Below are 17,817 nucleotides of genomic sequence, written 5' to 3' on the forward strand. Positions count from 1 at the left end.
AAGAAATCAGCCCTCGAAAACTTAAACGGCGGAAAAAGATTTTTTTGAAACAATCCCTAAGCCCCGGGGTCACAATTTCAGCAAAAATCTGACTTTTGGCAATTCACTCAAAAATGGTGCCAACCGGTTGCAAATGCTCCCCTGAAACCTTTGGCAGTCGAAACAGAAGGCTTTTTATAACAGGAGAAGAAATCAGCCATCAACAACTTAACCGGCGGAAAAAGATTTTTTTCAGCAAAAATCTGACTTCTGGCAAATCATTCAAAAATGGTGCCAAACGCTTGCAAATGCTCCCCTGAAAGTTTTTGCAGTCGAAACAGAAGGCTTTTTATCACAGGAGAAGAAATCAGCCCTCAACAACTTAACCGGCGAAAAAAGATTTTTTTGAAAAAATCCCTAAGCCCCGGGGTCACAAGTTCAGCAAAAATCTGACTTTTGGCAATTCGCTCAAAAATGGTGCCAAACGCTTGCAAATGTTCCCCTGAAAGCTTTGGCGATGCAAACAGAAGGCGTTTTATCACAGGACAAGTAATCAGCCCTCGACAACTTAAACGGCGGACAAAGTTTTTTTGAAAAAATCCCTAAGCCCCGGGGTCACAATTTCAGCAAAAATCTGACTTTTGGGAAATCACTCAAAAATGGTGCCAAACGCTTGCAAATGCTCCCCTGAAAGGTTTGGCAGTCGAAAAGGAAGGGTTTTTATCACAGGAGAAGAAATCCGCCCTCAACAACTTAACCGGCGGAAAAAGAATTTTTAGAAAAAATCCCTAAGCCCCGGGGTCACAATTTCAGCAAAAATCTGACTTTCGGGAAATCACTAAAAAATGGTGCCAAACGTTTGCAAATGCTCCCCTGAAAGGTTTGGCAGTCGAAAAGGAAGGGTTTTTAACACAGGACAAGAAATCAGCCCTCAACAACTTAACCGGCGGAAAAAGATTTTTTTGAAAAAATCCCTAAGCCCCGGGGTCACAATTTCAGCAAAAATCTGACTTTTGGCAATTCGCTCAAAAATGTTGCCAAACGCTTGCAAATGCTCCCCTGAAAGTTTTGGCGATGCAAACAGAAGGCGTTTTATCACAGGACAAGAAATCAGCCCTCGAAAACTTAAACGGCGGAAAAAGATTTTTTTGAAAAAATCCCTAAGCCCCGGGGTCACAATTTCAGGAAAAATCTGACTTTTGGGAAATCACTCAAAAATGGTGCCAACCGGTTGCAAATGCTCCCCTGAAAGCTTTGGCAGTCGAAACAGAAGGCTTTTTATCACCGGAGAAGAAATCAGCCCTCAACAACTTAACCGTCGGAAAAAGATTTTTTTGAAAAAATCCCTAAGCCCCGGGGTCACAATTTCAGGAAAAATCTGACTTTTGGGAAATCACTCAAAAATGGTGCCAACCGGTTGCAAATGCTCCCCTGAAAGCTTTGGCAGTCGAAACAGAAGGCTTTTTATCACCGGACAAGAAATCAGCCTTCAACAACTTAACCGTTAGAAAAAGATTTTTTTGAAAAAATCCCTAAGCCCCTGGGGTCACAATTTCAGCAAAAATCTGACTTTTGGGAAATCACTCAAAAATGGTGCCAAACGCTTGCAAATGCTCCCCTGAAAGGTTTGGCAGTCGAAAAGGAAGGGTTTTTAACACAGGACAAGAAATCAGCCCTCAACAATTAAACCGGCGGAAAAAGATTTTTTTGAAAAAATCCCTAAGCCCCGGGATCACAATTTCAGCAAAAATCTGACTTTTGGTAATTCGCTCAAAAATGGTGCCAAACGCTCGCAAATGCTCCCCTGAAAGCTTTGGCGATGCAAACAGAAGGCGTTTTATCACAGGACAAGAAATCAGCCCTCGACAACTTAAACGGCGGACAAAGCTTTTTTGAAAAAATACCTAAGCCCCGGGGTCAGAATTTCAGCAAAAATCTGACTTTTACCAATTCACTCAAAAATGGTGCCAAACGCTTGCAAATGCTCCCCTGAACGTTTCGGCAGTCGAAACAGAGGGCTTTTATCACAGTACAAGAAATCAGCCCTCAACAACTTAACCGGCGGAAAAAGATTTTTTTGAAAAAATCCCTAAGCCCCGGGGTCACAATTTCAGCAAAAATCTGACTTTTGGCAATTCACTCAAAAATGGTGCCAACCGCTTGCAAATGCTCCCCTGAAAGCTTTGGCAGTCGAAACAGAAGGCTTTTTAACACAGGAGAAGAAATCAGCCCTCAACAACTTAACCGGCGGAAAAAGAATTTTTTCGAAAAAATCCCTAAGCCCCGGGGTCACAATTTCAGCAAAAATCTGACTTTTGGCAAATCACTCAAAAATGGTGCCAACCGGTTGCAAATGCTCCCCTGAAAGCTTTTACAGTCGAAACAGAAGGCTTTTTAACACAGGAGAAGAAATCAGCCCTCAACAACTTAACCGGCGGAAAAAGAATTTTTTCGAAAAAATCCCTAAGCCCCGGGGTCACAATTTCAGCAAAAATTTGACTTTTGGCAAATCACTCGAAAATGGTGCCAAACGCTTGCAAATGCTCCCCTGAACGTTTCGGCAGTCGAAACAGAGGGCTTTTATCACAGTACAAGAAATCAGCCCTCAACAACTTAACCGGCGGAAAAAGATTTTTTTGAAAAAATCCCTAAGCCCCGGGGTCACAATTTCAGCAAAAATCTGACTTTTGGCAATTCACTCAAAAATGGTGCCAACCGCTTGCAAATGCTCCCCTGAAAGCTTTGGCAGTCGAAACAGAAGGCTTTTTATAACAGGAGAAGAAATCAGCCATCAACAACTTAACCGGCGGAAAAAGATTTTTTTCAGCAAAAATCTGACTTCTGGCAAATCACTCAAAAATGGTGCCAAACGCTTGCAAATGCTCCCCTGAAAGTTTTTGCAGTCGAAACAGAAGGCTTTTTATCACAGGAGAAGAAATCAGCCCTCAACAACTTAACCGGCGAAAAAAGATTTTTTTGAAAAAATCCCTAAGCCCCGGGGTCACAAGTTCAGCAAAAATCTGACTTTTGGCAATTCGCTAAAAAATGGTGCCAAACGCTTGCAAATGTTCCCCTAAATGCTTTGGCGATGCAAACAGAAGGCGTTTTATCACAGGACAAGTAATCAGCCCTCGACAACTTAAACGGCGGACAAAGTTTTTTTGAAAAAATACCTAAGCCCCGGGGTCACCATTTCAGCAAAAATCTGACTTTTGGCAATTCACTCAAAAATGGTGCCAACCGGTTGCAAATGCTCCCCTGAAAGCTTCGGCAGTCGAAACAGAAGGCTTTTTATAACAGGAGAAGAAATCAGCCCTCAACAACTTAACCGTCGGAAAAAGATTTTTTTTGAAAAAATCCCTAAGCCCGGGGTGACAATTTCAGCAAAAATCTGACTTTTGCCAATTCACTCAAAAATGGTGCCTACCGGTTGCAAATGCTCCCCTGAAAGCTTTGGCAGTCGAAACAGAAGGCTTTTTATCACAGGAGAAGAAATCAGCCGTCAACAACTTAACCGTCGGAAAAAGATTTTTTTGAAAAAATCCCTAAAGCCCCGGGGTCACAATTTCAGCAAAAATCTGACTTTTGGAAAATCACTCAAAAATGGTGCCAAACGCTTGCAAATGCTCCCCGGAAAGGATTGGCAGTCGAAAAGGAAGGGTTTTTAACACAGGACAAGAAATCAGCCTTCAACAACTTAACCGGCGGAAAAAGATTTTTTTGAAAAAATCCCTAAGCCCCGAGGTCACAATTTCAGCAAAAATCTGACTTTTGCCAATTCACTCAAAAATGGTGCCAACAGGTTGCAAATGCTCCCCTGAAAGCTTTGGCAGTCGAAACAGAAGGCTTTTTAACACAGGAGAAGAAATCAGCCCCCAACAACTTAACCGGCGCAAAAAGATTTTTTTGAAAAAATCCCTTAGCCCCTGGGGTCACAATTTCAGCAAAAATCTGACTTTTGGCAAATCACTCAAAAATGGTGCCAAACGCTTGCAAATGCTCCCCTGAAAGCTTTGGCGATGCAAACAGAAGGCGTTTTATCACAGGACAAGAAATCAGCCCTCGAAAACTTAAACGGCGGAAAAAGATTTTTTTGAAACAATCCCTAAGCCCCGGGGTCACAATTTCAGCAAAAATCTGACTTTTGGCAATTCACTCAAAAATGGTGCCAACCGGTTGCAAATGCTCCCCTGAAACCTTTGGCAGTCGAAACAGAAGGCTTTTTATAACAGGAGAAGAAATCAGCCATCAACAACTTAACCGGCGGAAAAAGATTTTTTTCAGCAAAAATCTGACTTCTGGCAAATCATTCAAAAATGGTGCCAAACGCTTGCAAATGCTCCCCTGAAAGTTTTTGCAGTCGAAACAGAAGGCTTTTTATCACAGGAGAAGAAATCAGCCCTCAACAACTTAACCGGCGAAAAAAGATTTTTTTGAAAAAATCCCTAAGCCCCGGGGTCACAAGTTCAGCAAAAATCTGACTTTTGGCAAATCACTCAAAAATGGTGCCAAACGCTTGCAAATGCTCCCCTGAAAGCTTTGGTGATGCAAACAGAAGGCGTTTTATCACAGGACAAGAAATCAGCCCTCGAAAACTTAAACGGCGGAAAAAGATTTTTATGAAACAATCCATAAGCCCCGGGGTCACAATTTCAGCAAAAACCTGACTTTTACCAATTCATTCAAAAATGGTGCCAACCGGTTGAAAATGCTCCCCCCGAAACGTTTTGCAGTTGAAACAGAAGTCTTTTTATTACAGGAGAAGAAATCAGCCCTCAACAACTTAACTGGCAGAAAAAGTTTTTTTTGAAAAAATCCCTAAGCCCCGGGGTCACAATTTCAGCAAAAATCTGACTTTTGGCAATTCGCTCAAAAATGGTGCCAAACGCTTGCAAATGCTCCCCTGAAAGCTTTGGCGATGCAAACAGAAGGCTTTTTATCACAGGACAAGAAATCAGCCCTCGACAACTTAAACGGCGGACAAAGTTTTTTTGAAAAAATCCCTAAGCCCCGGGGTCACAATTTCAGCAAAAATCTGACTTTTGGGAAATCACTCAAAAATGGTGCCAAACGCTTGCAAATGCTGCCCTGAAAGCTTTGGTGATTCAAACAGAAGGCGTTTTATCACAGGACAAGAAATCAGCCCTCGACAACTTAAACGGCGGACAAAGTTTTTTTGAAAAAATCCCTAAGCCCTGGGGTCACAATTTCAGCAAAAATCTGACTTTTACCAATTAACTCAAAAATGGTGCCAACCGGTTGCAAATGCTCCCCTGAAAGCTTTGGCAGTCGAAACAGAAGGCTTTTTAACACAGGAGAAGAAATCAGCCCTCAAAAACTTAACCGGCGGAAAAAGATTTTTTTGAAAAAATCCCTAAGCCCCGGGGTCACAATTTCAGCAAAAATCTGACTTTTACCAATTCACTCAAAAATGGTGCCGACCGGTTGCAAATGCTCCCCTGAAAGCTTTGGCAGTCGAAACAGAAGGCTTTTTAACACAGGAGAAGAAATCAGCCCTCAACAACTTAACCTGCGGAAAAAGATTTTTTTTGAAAAAATCCCTAAGCCCCGGGGTCAGAATTTCAGCAAAAATCTGACTTTTGCCAATTCACTCAAAAATGGTGCCAACCGGTTGCAAATGCTCCCCTGAAACCTTTGGCAGTCGAAACAGAAGGGTTTTTCACACAGGACAAGAAATCAGCCCTCAACAACTTAACCGGCGGAAAAAGATTTTTTTGAAAAAAATCCCTAAGCCCCGGGGTCACAATTTCAGCAAAAATCTGACTTTTGGGAAATCACTCAAAAATGGTGCCAAACGCTTGCAAACGCTCCCCTGAAAGGTTTGGCAGTCGAAAAGGAAGGGTTTTTAACACAGGAGAAGAAATCAGCCCTCAACAACTTAACCGGCGGAAAAAGATTTTTTTGAAAAAATCCCTAACCCCCGGGGTCACAATTTCAGCAAAAATCTGACTTTTGGGAAATCACTCAAAAATGGTGCCAAACGCTTGCAAATGCTCCCCTGAAAGGTTTGGCAGTCGAAATAGAAGGCTTTTTAACACAGGAGAAGAAATCAGCCCTCAACAACTTAACCGGCGGAAAAAGAATTTTTTCGAAAAAATCCCTAAGCCCCGGGGTCACAATTTCAGCAAAAATCTGACTTTTCGCAAATCACTCGAAAATGGTGCCAAACGCTTGCAAATGCTCCCCTGAACGTTTCGGCAGTCGAAACAGAGGGCTTTTTATCACAGTACAAGAAATCAGCCCTCAACAACTTAACCGGCGGAAAAAGATTTTTTTGAAAAAATCCCTAAGCCCCGGGGTCACAATTTCAGCAAAAATCTGACTTTTGGCAATTCACTCAAAAATGGTGCCAACCGGTTGCAAATGCTCCCCTGAAACCTTTGGCAGTCGAAACAGAAGGCTTTTTATAACAGGAGAAGAAATCAGCCCCCAACAACTTAACCGGCGCAAAAAGATTTTTTTGAAAAAATCCCTTAGCCCCTGGGGTCACAATTTCAGCAAAAATCTGACTTTTGGCAAATCACTCAAAAATGGTGCCAAACGCTTGCAAATGCTCCCCTGAAAGCTTTGGCGATGCAAACAGAAGGCGTTTTATCACAGGACAAGAAATCAGCCCTCGAAAACTTAAACGGCGGAAAAAGATTTTTATGAAACAATCCATAAGCCCCGGGGTCACAATTTCAGCAAAAATCTGACTTTTACCAATTCATTCAAAAATGGTGCCAACCGGTTGAAAATGCTCCCCCCGAAACGTTTTGCAGTTGAAACAGAAGTCTTTTTATTACAGGAGAAGAAATCAGCCCTCAACAACTTAACTGGCAGAAAAAGTTTTTTTTGAAAAAATCCCTAAGCCCCGGGGTCACAATTTCAGCAAAAATCTGACTTTTGGCAATTCGCTCAAAAATGGTGCCAAACGCTTGCAAATGCTCCCCTGAAAGCTTTGGCGATGCAAACAGAAGGCGTTTTATCACAGGACAAGAAATCAGCCCTCGACAACTTAAACGGCGGACAAAGTTTTTTTGAAAAAATCCCTAAGCCCCGGGGTCACAATTTCAGCAAAAATCTGACTTTTGGGAAATCACTCAAAAATGGTGCCAAACGCTTGCAAATGCTGCCCTGAAAGCTTTGGTGATTCAAACAGAAGGCGTTTTATCACAGGACAAGAAATCAGCACTCGACAACTTAAACGGCGGACAAAGTTTTTTTGAAAAAATCCCTAAGCCCTGGGGTCACAATTTCAGCAAAAATCTGACTTTTACCAATTAACTCAAAAATGGTGCCAACCGGTTGCAAATGCTCCCCTGAAAGCTTTGGCAGTCGAAACAGAAGGCTTTTTAACACAGGAGAAGAAATCAGCCCTCAAAAACTTAACCGGCGGAAAAAGATTTTTTTGAAAAAATCCCTAAGCCCCGGGGTCACAATTTCAGCAAAAATCTGACTTTTACCAATTCACTCAAAAATGGTGCCGACCGGTTGCAAATGCTCCCCTGAAAGCTTTGGCAGTCGAAACAGAAGGCTTTTTAACACAGGAGAAGAAATCAGCCCTCAACAACTTAACCTGCGGAAAAAGATTTTTTTTGAAAAAATCCCTAAGCCCCGGGGTCAGAATTTCAGCAAAAATCTGACTTTTGCCAATTCACTCAAAAATGGTGCCAACCGGTTGCAAATGCTCCCCTGAAACCTTTGGCAGTCGAAACAGAAGGGTTTTTCACACAGGACAAGAAATCAGCCCTCAACAACTTAACCGGCGGAAAAAGATTTTTTTGAAAAAAATCCCTAAGCCCCGGGGTCACAATTTCAGCAAAAATCTGACTTTTGGGAAATCACTCAAAAATGGTGCCAAACGCTTGCAAACGCTCCCCTGAAAGGTTTGGCAGTCGAAAAGGAAGGGTTTTTAACACAGGAGAAGAAATCAGCCCTCAACAACTTAACCGGCGGAAAAAGATTTTTTTGAAAAAATCCCTAACCCCCGGGGTCACAATTTCAGCAAAAATCTGACTTTTGGGAAATCACTCAAAAATGGTGCCAAACGCTTGCAAATGCTCCCCTGAAAGGTTTGGCAGTCGAAATAGAAGGCTTTTTAACACAGGAGAAGAAATCAGCCCTCAACAACTTAACCGGCGGAAAAAGAATTTTTTCGAAAAAATCCCTAAGCCCCGGGGTCACAATTTCAGCAAAAATCTGACTTTTCGCAAATCACTCGAAAATGGTGCCAAACGCTTGCAAATGCTCCCCTGAACGTTTCGGCAGTCGAAACAGAGGGCTTTTTATCACAGTACAAGAAATCAGCCCTCAACAACTTAACCGGCGGAAAAAGATTTTTTTGAAAAAATCCCTAAGCCCCGGGGTCACAATTTCAGCAAAAATCTGACTTTTGGCAATTCACTCAAAAATGGTGCCAAACGCTTGCAAATGCACCCCTGAAAGTTTTTGCAGTCGAAACAGAAGGCTTTTTATCACAGGAGAAGAAATCAGCCCTCAACAACTTAAACGGCGAAAAAAGATTTTTTTGAAAAAATCCCTAAGCCCCGGGGTCACAAGTTCAGCAAAAATCTGACTTTTGGCAATTCGCTCAAAAATGGTGCCAAACGCTTGCAAATGTTCCCCTGAAAGCTTTGGCGATGCAAACAGAAGGCGTTTTATCACAGGACAAGTAATCAGCCCTCGACAACTTAAACGGCGGACAAAGTTTTTTTGAAAAAATCCCTAAGCCCCGGGGTCACAATTTCAGCAAAAATCTGACTTTTGGGAAATCACTCAAAAATGGTGCCAAACGCTTGCAAATGCTCCCCTGAAAGGTTTGGCAGTCGAAAAGGAAGGGTTTTTATCACAGGAGAAGAAATCAGCCCTCAACAACTTAACCGGCGGAAAAAGAATTTTTAGAAAAAATCCCTAAGCCCCGGGGTCACAATTTCAGCAAAAATCTGACTTTTGGCAATTCGCTCAAAAATGGTGCCAAACGCTTGCAAATGCTCCCCTGAAAGTTTTGGCGATGCAAACAGAAGGCGTTTTATCACAGGACAAGAAATCAGCCCTCGAAAACTTAAACGGCGGAAAAAGATTTTTTTGAAAAAATCCCTAAGCCCCGGGGTCACAATTTCAGCAAAAATCTGACTTTTGGGAAATCACTCAAAAATGGTGCCAATCGGTTGCAAATGCTCCCCTGAAAGCTTTGGCAGTCGAAACAGAAGGCTTTTTATCACCGGACAAGAAATCAGCCTTCAACAACTTAACCGTTAGAAAAAGATTTTTTTGAAAAAATCCCTAAGCCCCTGGGGTCACAATTTCAGCAAAAATCTGACTTTTGGGAAATCACTCAAAAATGGTGCCAAACGCTTGCAAATGCTCCCCTGAAAGGTTTGGCAGTGGAAAAGGAAGGGTTTTTAACACAGGACAAGAAATCAGCCCTCAACAACTTAACCGGCGGAAAAAGATTTTTTTGAAAAAATCCCTAAGCCCCGGGGTCACAATTTCAGCAAAAATCTGACTTTTGGTAATTCGCTCAAAAATGGTGCCAAACGCTCGCAAATGCTCCCCTGAAAGCTTTGGCGATGCAAACAGAAGGCGTTTTATCACAGGACAAGAAATCAGCCCTCGACAACTTAAACGGCGGACAAAGCTTTTTTGAAAAAATACCTAAGCCCCGGGGTCACAATTTCAGCAAAAATCTGACTTTTGGGAAATCACTCAAAAATGGTGCCAAACGCTTGCAAATGCTCCCCTGAAAGGTTTGGCAGTCGAAAAGGAAGGGTTTTTATCACAGGAGAAGAAATCAGCCCTCAACAACTTAACCGGCGGAAAAAGAATTTTTAGAAAAAATCCCTAAGCCCCGGGGTCACAATTTCAGCAAAAATCTGACTTTTGGCAATTCGCTCAAAAATGGTGCCAAACGCTTGCAAATGCTCCCCTGAAAGTTTTGGCGATGCAAACAGAAGGCGTTTTATCACAGGACAAGAAATCAGCCATCGAAAACTTAAACGGCGGAAAAAGATTTTTTTGAAAAAATCCCTAAGCCCCGGGGTCACAATTTCAGCAAAAATCTGACTTTTGGGAAATCACTCAAAAATGGTGCCAATCGGTTGCAAATGCTCCCCTGAAAGCTTTGGCAGTCGAAACAGAAGGCTTTTTATCACCGGACAAGAAATCAGCCTTCAACAACTTAACCGTTAGAAAAAGATTTTTTTGAAAAAATCCCTAAGCCCCTGGGGTCACAATTTCAGCAAAAATCTGACTTTTGGGAAATCACTCAAAAATGGTGCCAAACGCTTGCAAATGCTCCCCTGAAAGGTTTGGCAGTGGAAAAGGAAGGGTTTTTAACACAGGACAAGAAATCAGCCCTCAACAACTTAACCGGCGGAAAAAGATTTTTTTGAAAAAATCCCTAAGCCCCGGGGTCACAATTTCAGCAAAAATCTGACTTTTGGTAATTCGCTCAAAAATGGTGCCAAACGCTCGCAAATGCTCCCCTGAAAGCTTTGGCGATGCAAACAGAAGGCGTTTTATCACAGGACAAGAAATCAGCCCTCGACAACTTAAACGGCGGACAAAGCTTTTTTGAAAAAATACCTAAGCCCCGGGGTCACAATTTCAGCAAAAATCTGACTTTTGTCAAATCACTCGAAAATGGTGCCAAACGCTTGCAAATGCTCCCCTGAACGTTTCGGCAGTCGAAACAGATGGCTTTTTATCACAGTACAAGAAATCAGCCCTCAACTACTTAACCGGCGGAAAAAGATTTTTTTGAAAAAATCCCTAAGCCCCGGGGTCAGAATTTCAGCAAAAATCTGACTTTTACCAATTCACTCAAAAATGGTGCCAACAGGTTGCAAATGCTCCCCTGAAAGCTTTGGCAGTCGAAACAGAAGGCTTTTTAACACAGGAGAAGAAATCAGCCCCCAACAACTTAACCGGCGCATAAAGATTTTTTTGAAAAAATCCCTTAGCCCCTGGGGTCACAATTTCAGCAAAAATGTGACTTTTGGCAAATCACTCAAAAATGGTGCCAAACGCTTGCAAATGCTCCCCTGAAAGCTTTGGCCATGCAAACAGAAGGCGTTTTATCACAGGACAAGAAATCAGCCCTCGAAAACTTAAACGGCGGAAAAAGATTTTTTTGAAACAATCCCTAAGCCCCGGGGTCACAATTTCAGCAAAAATCTGACTTTTACCAATTCATTCAAAAATGGTGCCAACCGGTTGAAAATGCTCCCCCGAAACGTTTTGCAGTTGAAACAGAAGGCTTTTTATTACAGGAGAAGAAATCAGCCCTCAACAACTTAACTGGCAGAAAAAGTTTTTTTTGAAAAAATCCCTAAGCCCCGGGGTCACAATTTCAGCAAAAATCTGACTTTTGGCAATTCGCTCAAAAATGGTGCCAAACGCTTGCAAATGCTCCCCTGAAAGCTTTGGCGATGCAAACAGAAGGCGTTTTATCACAGGACAAGAAATCAGCCCTCGACAACTTAAACGGCGGACAAAGTTTTTTTGAAAAAATCCCTAAGCCCCGGGGTAACAATTTCAGCAAAAATCTGACTTTTGGGAAATCACTCAAAAATGCTGCCAAACGCTTGCAAATGCTCCCCTGAAAGCTTTGGTGATTCAAACAGAAGGCGTTTTATCACAGGACAAGAAATCAGCCCTCGACAACTTAAACGGCGGACAAAGTTTTTTTGAAAAAATCCCTAAGCCCCGGGGTCACAATTTCAGCAAAAATCTGATTTTTACCAATTAACTCAAAAATGGTGCCAACCGGTTGCAAATGCTCCCCTGAAAGCTTTGGCAGTCGAAACAGAAGGCTTTTTAACACAGGAGAAGAAATCAGCCCTCAAAAACTTAACCGGCGGAAAAAGATTTTTTTTGAAAAAATCCCTAAGCCCCGGGGTCACAATTTCAGCAAAAATCTGACTTTTACCAATTCACTCAAAAATGGTGCCAACCGGTTGCAAATGCTCCCCTGAAAGCTTTGGCAGTCGAAACAGAAGGCTTTTTAACACAGGAGAAGAAATCAGCCCTCAACAACTTAACCGGCGGAAAAAGATTTTTTTTGAAAAAATCCCTAAGCCCCGGGGTCAGAATTTCAGCAAAAATCTGACTTTTGCCAATTCACTCAAAAATGGTGCCAACCGGTTGCAAATGCTCCCCTGAAACCTTTGGCAGTCGAAACAGAAGGGTTTTTCACACAGGACAAGAAATCAGCCCTCAACAACTTAACCGGCGGAAAAAGATTTTTTTGAAAAAAATCCCTAAGCCCCGGGGTCACAATTTCAGCAAAAATCTGACTTTTGGGAAATCACTCAAAAATGGTGCCAAACGCTTGCAAACGCTCCCCTGAAAGGTTTGGCAGTCGAAAAGGAAGGGTTTTTAACACAGGAGAAGAAATCAGCCCTCAACAACTTAACCGGCGGAAAAAGATTTTTTTGAAAAAATCCCTAACCCCCGGGGTCACAATTTCAGCAAAAATCTGACTTTTGGGAAATCACTCAAAAATGGTGCCAAACGCTTGCAAATGCTCCCCTGAAAGGTTTGGCAGTCGAAAAGGAAGGGTTTTTAACACAGGACAAGAAATCAGCCCTCAACAACTTAACTGGCGGAAAAAGATTTTTTTCAGCAAAAATCTGACTTTTGGCAAATCACTCAAAAATGGTGCCAAACGCTTGCAAATGCTCCCCTAAAGTTTTTGCAGTCGAAACAGAAGGCTTTTTATCACAGGACAAGAAATCAGCCCTCAACAACTTAACCGGCAGAAAAAGATTTTTTTCAGCAAAAATCTGACTTTTGGCAAATCACTCAAAAATGGTGCCAAACGCTTGCAAATGCTCCCCTGAAAGGTTTGGCAGTCGAAACAGAAGGCTTTTTACCACAGGAGAAGAAATCTGCCCTCAACAACTTAACTGGCGGAAAAAGATTTTTTTCAGCAAAAATCTGACTTTTCGCAAATCACTCAAAAATGGTGCCAACCGGTTGCAGAAGCTCCCCTGAAAGCTTTGGCAGTCAAAACAGAAGTCTTTTTATCAAACGAGAAGAAATCAGCGCTCGACAACTTAACCGGCGGACAAAGATTTTTTGAGAAAATCCCTAAGCCCCGGGTTCACAATTTCAGCAAAAATCTGACTTTTGGCAAATCACTCAGAAATGGTGCCAAACGCTTGCAATTGCTCCCCTGAAAGGTTTGGCAGTCGAAAAGGAAGGGTTTTTATCACAGGACAAGAAATCAGCCCTCAACAACTTAACCGGCGGAAAAAGATTTTTTTGAAAAAATCCCTAAGCCCCGGGGTCACAATTTCAGCAAAAATCTGACTTTTGGGAAATCACTCAAAAATGGTGCCAAACGCTTGCAAATGCTCCCCTGAAAGCTTTGGTGATTCAAACAGAAGGCGTTTTATCACAGGACAAGAAATCAGCCCTCGACAACTTAAACGGCGGACAAAGTTTTTTTGAAAAAATACCTAAGCCCCGGAGTCACAATTTCAGCAAAAATCTGACTTTTGGGAAATCACTCAAAAATGGTGCCAACCGGTTGCAAATGCTCCCCTGAAAGCTTTGGCAGTCGAAACAGAAGGATTTTTACCACAGGAGAAGAAATCTGCCCTCAACAACTTAACTGGCGGAAAAAGATTTTTTTCAGCAAAAATCTGACTTTTGGCTATTCGCTCAAAAATGGTGCCAAACGCTTGCAAATGCTCCCCTGAAAGCTTTGGCAGTCGAAACAGAAGGCTTTTTATCACAGGAGAAGAAATCAGCCCTCAACAACTTAACCGGCGGAAAAAGATTTCTTCGAAAAAATCCCTAAGCCCCGGGGTCACAATTTCAGCAAAAATCTGACTTTTACCAATTCACTCAAAAATGGTGCCAACCGGTTGCAAATGCTCCCCTGAAAGCTTTGGCAGTCGAAACAGATGGCTTTTTAACACAGGAGAAGAAATCAGCCCTCAACAACTTAACCGGCGGAAAATGATTTTTTTGAAAAAATCCCTAAGCCGGGGTCACAATTTCAGCAAAAATCTGACTTTTGGGAAATCACTCAAAAATGGTGCCAAACGCTTGCAAATGCTCCCCTGAAAGGTTTGGCAGTCAAAATGGAAGGGTTTTTAACACAGGACAAGAAATCAGCCCTCAACAACTTAACCGGCGGAAAAAGATTTTTTTGAAAAAATCCCTAAGCCCCGGGGTCACAATTTCAGCAAAAATCTGACTTTTGGCAATTCGCTCAAAAATGGTGCCAAACGCTTTCAAATGCTCCCCTGAAAGCTTTGGCGATGCAAACAGAAGGCGTTTTATCACAAGACAAGAAATCAGCCCTCGAAAACTTAAACGGCGGAAAATGATTTTTTTGAAAAAATCCCTAAGCCCCGGGGTCACAATTTCAGCAAAAATCTGACTTTTGGCAATTCGCTCAAAAATGGTGCCAAGTGCTTGCAAATGCTCCCCTGAAAGCTTTCGCGATGCAAACAGAAGGCGTTTTATCACAGGACAAGAAATCAGCCCTCGACAACTTAAACGGCGGACAAAGCTTTTTTGAAAAAATCCCTAAGCCCCGGGGTCACAATTTCAGCAAAAATCTGACTTTTGGCAAATCACTCGAAAATGGTGCCAAACGCTTGCAAATGCTCCCCTGAACGTTTCGGCAGTCGAAACAGATGGCTTTTTATCACAGTACAAGAAATCAGCCCTCAACTACTTAACCGGCGGAAAAAGATTTTTTTGAAAAAATCCCTAAGCCCCGGGGTCAGAATTTCAGCAAAAATCTGACTTTTACCAATTCACTCAAAAATGGTGCCAACAGGTTGCAAATGCTCCCCTGAAAGCTTTGGCAGTCGAAACAGAAGGCTTTTTATCACAGGAGAAGAAATCAGCCCTCAACAACTTAACCGGCGGAAAAAGATTTCTTCGAAAAAATCCCTAAGCCCCGGGGTCACAATTTCAGCAAAAATCTGACTTTTACCAATTCACTCAAAAATGGTGCCAACCGGTTGCAAATGCTCCCCTGAAAGCTTTGGCAGTCGAAACAGAAGGCTTTTTAACACAGGAGAAGAAATCAGCCCTCAACAACTTAACCGGCGGAAAATGATTTTTTTGAAAAAATCCCTAAGCCGGGGTCACAATTTCAGCAAAAATCTGACTTTTGGGAAATCACTCAAAAATGGTGCCAAACGCTTGCAAATGCTCCCCTGAAAGGTTTGGCAGTCGAAACAGAAGGCTTTTTACCACAGGAGAAGAAATCTGCCCTCAACAACTTAACTGGCGGAAAAAGATTTTTTTCAGCAAAAATCTGACTTTTCGCAAATCACTCAAAAATGGTGCCAACCGGTTGCAGAAGCTCCCCTGAAAGCTTTGGCAGTCAAAACAGAAGTCTTTTTATCAAACGAGAAGAAATCAGCGCTCGACAACTTAACCGGCGGACAAAGATTTTTTGAGAAAATCCCTAAGCCCCGGGTTCACAATTTCAGCAAAAATCTGACTTTTGGCAAATCACTCAGAAATGGTGCCAAACGCTTGCAATTGCTCCCCTGAAAGGTTTGGCAGTCGAAAAGGAAGGGTTTTTATCACAGGACAAGAAATCAGCCCTCAACAACTTAACCGGCGGAAAAAGATTTTTTTGAAAAAATCCCTAAGCCCCGGGGTCACAATTTCAGCAAAAATCTGACTTTTGGGAAATCACTCAAAAATGGTGCCAAACGCTTGCAAATGCTCCCCTGAAAGCTTTGGTGATTCAAACAGAAGGCGTTTTATCACAGGACAAGAAATCAGCCCTCGACAACTTAAACGGCGGACAAAGTTTTTTTGAAAAAATACCTAAGCCCCGGAGTCACAATTTCAGCAAAAATCTGACTTTTGGCAATTCACTCAAAAATGGTGCCAACCGGTTGCAAATGCTCCCCTGAAAGCTTTGGCAGTCGAAACAGAAGGATTTTTACCACAGGAGAAGAAATCTGCCCTCAACAACTTAACTGGCGGAAAAAGATTTTTTTCAGCAAAAATCTGACTTTTGGCTATTCGCTCAAAAATGGTGCCAAACGCTTGCAAATGCTCCCCTGAAAGCTTTGGCAGTCGAAACAGAAGGCTTTTTATCACAGGAGAAGAAATCAGCCCTCAACAACTTAACCGGCGGAAAAAGATTTCTTCGAAAAAATCCCGAAGCCCCGGGGTCACAATTTCAGCAAAAATCTGACTTTTACCAAGTCACTCAAAAATGGTGCCAACCGGTTGCAAATGCTCCCCTGAAAGCTTTGGCAGTCGAAACAGATGGCTTTTTAACACAGGAGAAGAAATCAGCCCTCAACAACTTAACCGGCGGAAAATGATTTTTTTGAAAAAATCCCTAAGCCGGTGTCACAATTTCAGCAAAAATCTGACTTTTGGGAAATCACTCAAAAATGGTGCCAAACGCTTGCAAATGCTCCCCTGAAAGGTTTGGCAGTCAAAATGGAAGGGTTTTTAACACAGGACAAGAAATCAGCCCTCAACAACTTAACCGGCGGAAAAAGATTTTTTTGAAAAAATCCCTAAGCCCCGGGGTCACAATTTCAGCAAAAATCTGACTTTTGGCAATTCGCTCAAAAATGGTGCCAAACGCTTTCAAATGCTCCCCTGAAAGCTTTGGCGATGCAAACAGAAGGCGTTTTATCACAAGACAAGAAATCAGCCCTCGAAAACTTAAACGGCGGAAAAAGATTTTTTTGAAAAAATCCCTAAGCCCCGGGGTCACAATTTCAGCAAAAATCTGACTTTTGGCAATTCGCTCAAAAATGGTGCCAAGTGCTTGCAAATGCTCCCCTGAAAGCTTTCGCGATGCAAACAGAAGGCGTTTTATCACAGGACAAGAAATCAGCCCTCGACAACTTAAACGGCGGACAAAGCTTTTTTGAAAAAATACCTAAGCCCCGGGGTCACAATTTCAGCAAAATTCTGACTTTTGGCAATTCGCTCAAAAATGGTGCCAAACGTTTGCAAATGCTCCCCTGAAAGCTTTGGCGATGCAAACAGAAGGCGTTTTATCACAGGACAAGAAATCAGCCCTCGACAACTTAAACGGCGGACAAAGTTTTTTTGAAAAAATCCCTAAGCCCCGGAGTCACAATTTCAGCAAAAATCTGACTTTTGGCAATTCACTCAAAAATGGTGCCAACCGGTTGCAAATGCTCCCCTGAAAGCTTTGGCAGTCGAAACAGAAGGATTTTTACCACAGGAGAAGAAATCTGCCCTCAACAACTTAACTGGCGGAAAAAGATTTTTTTCAGCAAAAATCTGACTTTTGGCTATTCGCTCAAAAATGGTGCCAAACGCTTGCAAATGCTCCCCTGAAAGGTTTGGCAGTCGAAACAGAAGGCTTTTTATCACAGGAGAAGAAATCAGCCCTCAACAACTTAACCGGCGGAGAAAGATTTTTTTTGAAAAAATCCCTAAGCCCCGGGGTCAGAATTTCAGCAAAAATCTGACTTTTGCCAATTCACTCAAAAATGGTGCCAACCGGTTGCAAATGCTCCCCTGAAACCTTTGGCAGTCGAAACAGAAGGCTTTTTAACACAGGAGAAGAAATCAGCCCTCAACAACTTAACCGGCGGAAAAAGATTTTTTTGAAAAAATCCCTAAGCCCCGGGGTCACAATTTCAGCAAAAATCTGACTTTTACCAATTCACTCAAAAATGGTGCCAACCGGTTGCAAATGCTCCCCTGAAAGCTTTGGCAGTCGAAACAGAAGGCTTTTTAACACAGGAGAAGAAATCAGCCCTCAACAACTTAACCGGCGGAAAAAGATTTTTTTTGAAAACATCCCTAAGCCCCGGGGTCAGAATTTCAGCAAAAATCTGACTTTTGCCA

The sequence above is a fragment of the Podarcis filfolensis genome (genome assembly GCF_964270895.1).
Source record: "Podarcis filfolensis genome assembly, chromosome: 9".
Lineage (NCBI taxonomy): Eukaryota > Metazoa > Chordata > Lepidosauria > Squamata > Lacertidae > Podarcis > Podarcis filfolensis.